Source organism: Perna viridis, chromosome 3, assembly GCF_037379345.1.
Source record: "Perna viridis isolate PV_CMFRI_1.1 ecotype Kerala chromosome 3, ASM3737934v1, whole genome shotgun sequence".
NCBI classification, from domain to species: domain Eukaryota; kingdom Metazoa; phylum Mollusca; class Bivalvia; order Mytilida; family Mytilidae; genus Perna; species Perna viridis.
The window spans coordinates 43,631,002-43,639,423 of record NC_142447.1 but is presented as its reverse complement, the minus strand read 5'-3'; positions in this window follow the sequence as shown (position 1 = coordinate 43,639,423).

Here is an 8,422-nt window from a genome sequence, read left to right as displayed (position 1 = left end):
ATGTTCTAATGTTGCAAGAATCATTAATGATTATCCATGAATCATAAGAAGGATGTTCAAGCATCTTCCCAAACTTTTGCAAGAAATTGACAGTCTTTTCAGACCAGTGGTAACCAGACAATGAAAGGAGGTAGAGAGCTGGCACTTCCAGACACATAATCCTTTCCACTCCTTATTGTATGTATATAGCAGTGATTGTTCAAAATTAATAATGTTTACCGTCATTATATAGTAAATTCGATTATTTCACTTTTCCGCCAAAACGTCACAACACGGATATCAATCCGCCACGAAAATAATTCGTTGAAAATAGCAATAAATTATGGAGAAGATCTATAATGATAAATATACGGAAGCATGCAATGCTTTTGTGAATTATTTGTACAATTTAGTAGTTAAGTGTCAGTCCGGGTGAAACATGGTATAAAAACCCAACCGTTTGATTATTTGCACCATTAGAAGATTTTCCGTATCACTTTGGTAAATTGAGTTATGATTCCATTGAAATGCGCTGAAAATGAACATTTCAAGGGCAGATAACTCTGTTATTAATCTCATTTTTCTAACATTCTGTTGAAAAATTTATGAGCAGATCCAGTGATGCAGAGATAAAATCATGGTAATTTTTTTACAACAACGCGGGTTTTTTTTTTAGATCTAAATATATTGATATTTTGCAAACCAAAGAAGTTGACTATTTTTCTTTTTTTTTTTTTTGATAAAAACTGCTTTAAAAGTCACTATGTCGGCATTGTTTAATATTTTAAATATGTACGATTATGTAAGATTTGGGTACCTATAAAATGCGAAAAGAAATCGAATCGAAACTAAAGGAATCAAAACGAAGCGAAATGAAATCGAAACAACATATATAGAAACAAAACGAAATCAATCAAAATAGACATTTCAATGCAGGAAATATTCAGTTGTTATGAAAAATAGCTAAGTCATGTCAATTAAACTTTATTTAGAGTCGGACTTTTAAAACAATAAACATATCACACTCTGCAAGTGTATGTCCTAAATACTTTGAATTGGAATTGATATTGCATACGATGAGGACATAACTTTTTGCAGGTCTAAACTGGTTTGGTGCTGGCATGTTTGTTAACTGCTATAAGTTTTGGTGCCAGCTGCAGTCTACCCTGTGGTGTAAAGGTTTTCGTGTCATTTATTGAAGACCCATGAGTGACCTTGAGGTGACATGTTTTATTCCGGTAATGTTGTCTCTTTGACATATTCACCATAACCATAACCATACTATATATATTCTATATACAACGATTGCATGTTTTTTATCATTTACTGTAACTTCTAATCGTGACCTCTTCTTGTAAGCAAAGTATTTACTTTTTGGTAAAATGTGTCACTGTTGCTTAAATTTCTCTATTCCGTCTTTGACGAGTTAGCTTTCAAATTTTACACAGTTTTTCTATTCCACGAATCACCTCTACTATAGGCAGTGCCTGGATTTTATATGGACTGGTACCAAATACGTAAATGCAAGGAAACTGAGTCCTTCAACGTAAAATGTATAGGAATTTATTTAGGATAAAAATATTCATATGGTTCATTGAAAATGTAACTTCATTTTTTTCCAATTCGTACCGACCTCATAGCGATGCTTTTGAGAGTATGGATAAAATGCAAAGATACCAAATCTTTCGAAGAACTTAGTGCAGTAGATGACTAGGACCAGTTGTATTCACAAATCGTACAGTTTTATGAGATAAATTTTACCTTGATCCATATCAGCTTATAACTAAACTCATATTTGACAAACGTGGAGTATAAGCGGTTTTCTTGAAAAGTAAAATGTATTTTATTCCTTTGCTTCTCCAAGGCTGTTGTCTTCTTCATCTCAGACAGAACTTTGAAGCAACGCTGTTGTGTTCTTTATGCTGTTTATTGTATATTTTGCAAAGTCCTATATTCAAAATGATAATTTCCAACTTCAAATATAAAATAAGGCAGCTTTATCTCAAAACTTGGAAGAAAAAATATTTTAAACAGAAATCTTCAATAATCGAAATAAGGTACAATTTTACAAACTTTTGAAAAAACGAGGTTCGATCTATACACATCTTATTTCCACGTAATAATGCGAAGAAGGAAAATGTGTATGGCTTATAAAGGAACCTCATCAGGCTTGACACTTTTATTTCAATTAGCTCAAAACTACGTATAGAATGTTTCCGTGTGAACATTTTTCGACAAAGAAGTACCCAAGCTCGGATATCTGATAACTAACCTCTTAATTGACTTGTGCGACTAATTAGACAAGGAACGACAACTATTCGACTCAAATATTTACTGTCATTTTTAATATGTATCAGAATATCAAAACATGTGTCGAAATAGGAAACGAATATTCTATTTTTTTTTATTTCATATGCTGGAGTTAAACAGGGTAAAAATTTATCACCTTTTCTATTTCCAGTGTTTTTAACTTACTTGTTTTAACTGACTTGGAGGCTTTTTTTGCTGAAAATAACGTGGAATCACTGAAGGATTTCTCTGTTTTATGTCAAGAAAAAGTGCAAATATTTGCAAGGCTGTTTATTATATTGTATGCAGACGATACTGCGCTTTTGTCAAAAACGGCAGAGGGGTTACAAAAATACTTGATGTTTTTGAGATATTGTGAAAGTTGACGGTTTCGTGTTAATATTAGTAAAACCAAAGTTGTTGTATTTAGTACAAATAAATTTAAGCCTAGGCACATATTCAAATTCTGTAGTGAAGAGATTGAGATTGTAGATTCTTATACTTACCTTGGTATACTTTTCAATTTTAATGGTAATTTTTGTAAAGCGAAGAAAAAGTTGATTGAGCAAGCACAAAAGGCTTTATACGCTCTTAATAGGAAAATTAAAAAAAATATATTGCTATTCCCATTGATTTACAGTTGAAATTATTTGACTCATTAGTTACTCCGATTTTGATATATGGTTCAGAAATATGGGGTTTTGAAAATACAGATAGTCTTGGGAAATTACACCTTCAATTTTGTAAAAAACATTTTAAAGGTGAAGAATAGCACCCCAAATTACATTATCTATGGTGAACTAGGCAGATTTCCTTTGGAAATAATAATTAAAAGCAGACTTATTTCATATTCGAATAGTTTCCTGACTGACAATAATGAATTATTATCTATCATGTATAAGGTAATGTTTGCTCTGCATCCCAGAAGTCCGAATAATTTTAAGTGGATATCATTTGCTAAGTCCATCCTAAACGATGTAGGACTTACTTTTATTTGGAATGATAAAAAAACTATGGACAGAAATGTACTGTAAACCATTGTTCAACGCCATTTAAAAGATCAGATCATTCAATCATGGTTGTCAAATGCTAATAACTCTTCAAGAGGCTAATTTTATTTTGAATTCAAAAAAGAATTTAAGTCAGAATCATACCTGTTAAAACTTAGAATAGGTAAAAGGCACCAAATCGCCAAACTGAGATGCTTAAATTTAATAATAACATTTGAAACAGGTAGATGGTCAAAAATATCAAAAGGTCAAAGAATATGTCATCTTTGTGGGCAGGGAATCGGAAATGAATTCCATTATTTCTTTCTGTGTAAGCATGAAAAGACCAAAGAAATTCGAGATAAATATTTACCAAAATATTATACTATAAATCCGCAGATATATAAATTAAAAAAGGCTTCTTGAATTTTGTCATAAAGAACTGTCCATTAATTTGGCATCATTTATTAGAAATCTTGCTAAATTGCTGTGAAAACCAACCTTTCCTCCGTTAGATACTTTATATCTTGATACTGTGTTGTGCATTATTTTTATGTTTTGTAATTATTGTATGTATTGTGTGATTTGTGTGGTATGATAGTGCCCACTTGTACACCTATTGTGTCTGAGGTTATCAATAAAGTTGTCTTGTTTTGTTTTGAATATCTCATACATACAAATTAATATAGTTAACTTATTTTCATCTTTAAATCGTTTAAAAGCATTTCTCTACAAACAGAATTTGGATAAAACTTTCAAAATAAAAATGTGAAAATAGAACTTTTAACAAAATAAAAGCAAAACTTCCACTGAAAATGCAAATCTCTTTAAATCAAAATACTAATGTACTTCAAATCAATTTATATCGATCGTTTGAATGTTTATGTCTCAAATAATCGACTAATTGCAAAAATATGGGATAAAAGCAAGAATAAAAGGAAAGTACACGGATCAAATTCAAACGTATCAAAACACAAGCTAATTGTAGTAAATGGTTAGTATTTTTTTTTTAAATTCACCATTCTGATCACGAAGGACATTTAATAAACACACAATTAAATTCGCCATGAATTGTAGCATGCAGTGCGCGAAATATTCAGGTTCGATGTTGGTTTACATAGAAAACCTAGATGAATTAACACAAAACTGTCCAACATACTGCATAATTGAACTACAAACTACCAGTTGACCTTTCCCATTTTTCTATTTGTCAAGTCGAAATTCAATTTTAAAATCTCCAGACCGAAATTGTCTGTCAAATCATTCAAAATTAAGCCACAATTATTGAAATAAAGCATGTCCTTAGATACATGTCCCTCTCAACTAGCTACATTTCTCATTTGATAAGCTAATAAATGAGCGGCAAATAATAGCCTGGAGCAGGGAGTGTAGTCCCTGCTTGGGACCACTTTCTTTATATAAGTTTCTTGATCGGAACCACTGGCCGCTTTTTGTAAATATATAATCAAATGTGGATCCGCCAAGCCTTGCATGAAATATCTGAAGACTGTAAAGCATTCCTTTTTTTCATTTCTACGATCGATGACTGTTTATAAAGTCGCAGGGTTTTCATTTCTAGCTCAACATCAAATGGTTTATTATGGGTCAGAGAATAAATCATTTGTAGACAACTTGAATACATCGACATATTGAATACAAATTAATGAACGATTGCTTTATTCGAGTTAAGGCAAAGAAATAAACAGGTACTGCTAAGATGTTAGAGATATTTAAATGGTTATGTGGTCCGTAATTGTTTCTGAATAAAAAAAATAGCTTAAAAACCTCCTGTCTGATTTTTATAAAGACTGATACTAAAGTTGTTGTCCTTTGCAACTTTTCTCATCAGGTTGTTGGAGCCACAAACCTAAAAATCAATACCAACCTTCTTTATTAGTTATATTGGAACGTAGTGGCAGCATTTCATAGAAATCCATTAGCACAAGTTATAACTTGAAAACAAATTATCTCTAGATGACGACAGCACTGACTTGACCAAAGCACCATACTGTTGCTATACAACCCCATCGGTCATATGGTCAAACTGCAAGTCTCAATTTATTTTTCATGTCCTCTTTCTCTCTGTAGTTTTTGGTGAAAGTATTAATATATAGTTCAAACAAACAAGATGTTTTGCTTGCTACGTCCTGCGAAAAATTTCCCCATTCAGTCAAATTTCCAGGGAAAGGGCATCAATGTACAAGTCATCATGCAAAAGCGATATGCCAAATATCTAAGCATTCCCTCCAATAGAAGCTGAGAAATGTTGTAAAAATTTCCATTAAGTATCCCCTTAAAAAAATACTAAGTTTCTCAGTACACTGTCACTAAGTTTCCATTATGCATTACTTAAAAACTTTCCTTAGTAAACAGTAAGCAGATGAGCGACGAACCTGAAAAATGGAGACACAGTACAAGTCATAACTTACCAAATATATAAGCATTTCCCTATAATAGAAGCTGAAATATCTGCTACAGAAAAGTGTAACGGACGAACTGACAATGTGATTGATGGCTTATTTGTAGTAGCAAAAACAAACAGTTGTATAAATGAATATTTCTCTTAACATTTTACCAAACTTGATTTTACAAGGCATACACACATTTTGAAATTGGATAAAATCTACACAACTTTTCCCTGAAAAAGGGTTCTGCAATGGGTTTAAATTTTCATACATAATCCAATGAATGATTGAGGAAGGATAATGTTCACAAGTTGTGAATGGTTCAACCTATTACGAAATTTCAGATTGGGTTCATTGGTCATACACATAAACATGCTATTAGTTATCAAATTTGACTGTATAAAGGTTTAAAGAGGACTTTGTAATGGCAAGTTGTCGATATCAGAACTCTTTCATTGGATTACTTACCCTTGAGGTCTTTTTCATACAAAATTTCATAAAAATAGCATGATTTAGAGTATTTACTCAAAAGTGCAAGAGATACTGTTAAACGGATGGACAGAAATAATGGTTTCTTTTCTTATACTCCTGGGATGTGTGCCCCAGGTGGTTGAATGGGGCACCCCTGGCGTGTTACATGCTGGGGTTGTCAGGCTATAATACGGAAAACCTGACCGCAAACCATAGTGGTGCACCGTGTTGGGAAAGATGCCACGTTCCTCGCACGTGAAAGAACCCTACTGTGGTATTCTCCCGGAGTAGGAACCATAGGGCTCCGCCACAGGAGGCTAAATTGCCCGACCCTACTCACCTCTCCCTATTTCCAGTGGCAATCAAAATTTGTCCATCCCATTGTCCTTGTGTCCCATCCCTTTTTATTTCATCATTTCATGTTCATTTTATGATCCATTTCATGTTCATCGTCTGAATATAGCTGAAATATTGCTGCTCGGACGTTAAACCCCAACAAACAAACCAACACACTTTTCTTATACCGTAGTGTGTGTAATTTTTGCAGGGTGCTAATTTTGACATATTTTAGTGTTCTGTCTTATTACGTCCGAAGTAATTTCTGCAAAATTTTTACTCTGGGACTAAGAACTTAGTGTACCACTTATCATCTGCCAAAATTAGAACGCCAAAGTTTTTCATTTACCTTTCTTCTTCAAAATCGCAAAATTTTACACCCGCCATACAGTATAGTGTAGTGGTAAAAAGATAATGTAGTGTAAGAACAAACAATTCATTGCAAATGTAAGGTATCAAGGAGTGCACAAACAACTTAACAAAATGCATTGCAGGGCATAGCTTGATACAGTTGCAGAGGTAAAACTCTGATCAGTTGGAACAAGCATAGACAAAACATTCAAACTTGTTACTTTAAACTGGACTGCAGTTAAATGTTTGACACAGCATATAATTCTGACCAGAATGAAAGTGGAGAAAAAAAAACAAAAAATTTGCAGTAAGATGTGGTAGCTTATCTGTTAATTTTTGGACAGTTCGTGTGAGTGATTCTCCACATTGACACTGTCTCATATGGGAAATTTTTAAGCAAATTTTTGATTTTAAAATTCAATTATTCAGTATTTCGCAGAAAATATTGTAATTTTAACCAAAAACCTCCCACAAATCTTACATTTTTGTGTGCTTACTTGCTTATACCTTTGGTACCGATGAGGTAAATAGGCCACCAACAACACTCTTCCATCTAGTTCTGTTTTGTGCCAGTCTGACTATGTCTTGCCACTTATATCCCTCTGCTTTCATTTCAGCTTGTAGATTTCTTCTTCATGTGTATTTTGGCCTTCCAACTTTTCTTTTCTGTTTGAGAGTTTCATTGCAGCGCTTGGCTGGTAATTGAGTTTGCTGACTTTCGTAAGGGGGGACATATCCAGCACCATTACTGACTATAGGGAGTTGTTTGTTGTTCTCACATAGATCTACGTTTGTTATTTTCTCAGGACATCTGATCTGCAGGATGTGTCTGAAGCAGTTGTTCATAAAGACTTGTAACTTATTTATGAGGTTTTGTGTTGTTTTCCAAGTCTTGCAGTCATATAAATAGGATGGTCTTAATATTGGAGTTGAACAATCTGATTTTAGTATTTAATGTGATGTTGTCTGCTGTCTAATTGGTTGTCATCATTCTAAAGGCTGTTCTTGCATTTCCTACAATTAGAAATCGATGGTAAAGGAAAACTATTGACCAAACTTTACGACAAACTTGATGACTTCTCATTCAGAATTGTCAACTTTCCTTTCATCTGTAGCAATATCCCTCCGGCTCCTGCATATGGAGTGTTCATATCACAACTCATACGTTATGCCAGAGCTTGCCGAAACTACGCAGACTTTTTGTATTGCACTCGAACTCTAACAAATAGGCTACTGGAACAGGGTTATGTTGCTACAAGATTGAAGTCATCACTACAGAAGTTTTATGGTCGTCATCATGAACTCGTGGATCGTTATGATGTATCCATCAGCACCATGAAAACTGATTTATTCAACGGGTCATAGTTTACCTTTCCTCGTTTGTCTACCCCGGACTTGACTTTTTATGAGCAACTCGGCAGGTGTTTCTAGAAAAGCAGCGGACGCTTACCCTACCGGTGCATCTGGTCCATGCTCCCAGTTTTTAGTGGAGTCCGAGTTGCTCATTTACTTTTGTTACTTTGTATGTATGATTTTAGTTACTTTATGTTCTTTGTTGTGTATGTCTGTTTTCCATGTCTGGTCTTTGTCTCTGGATTACAT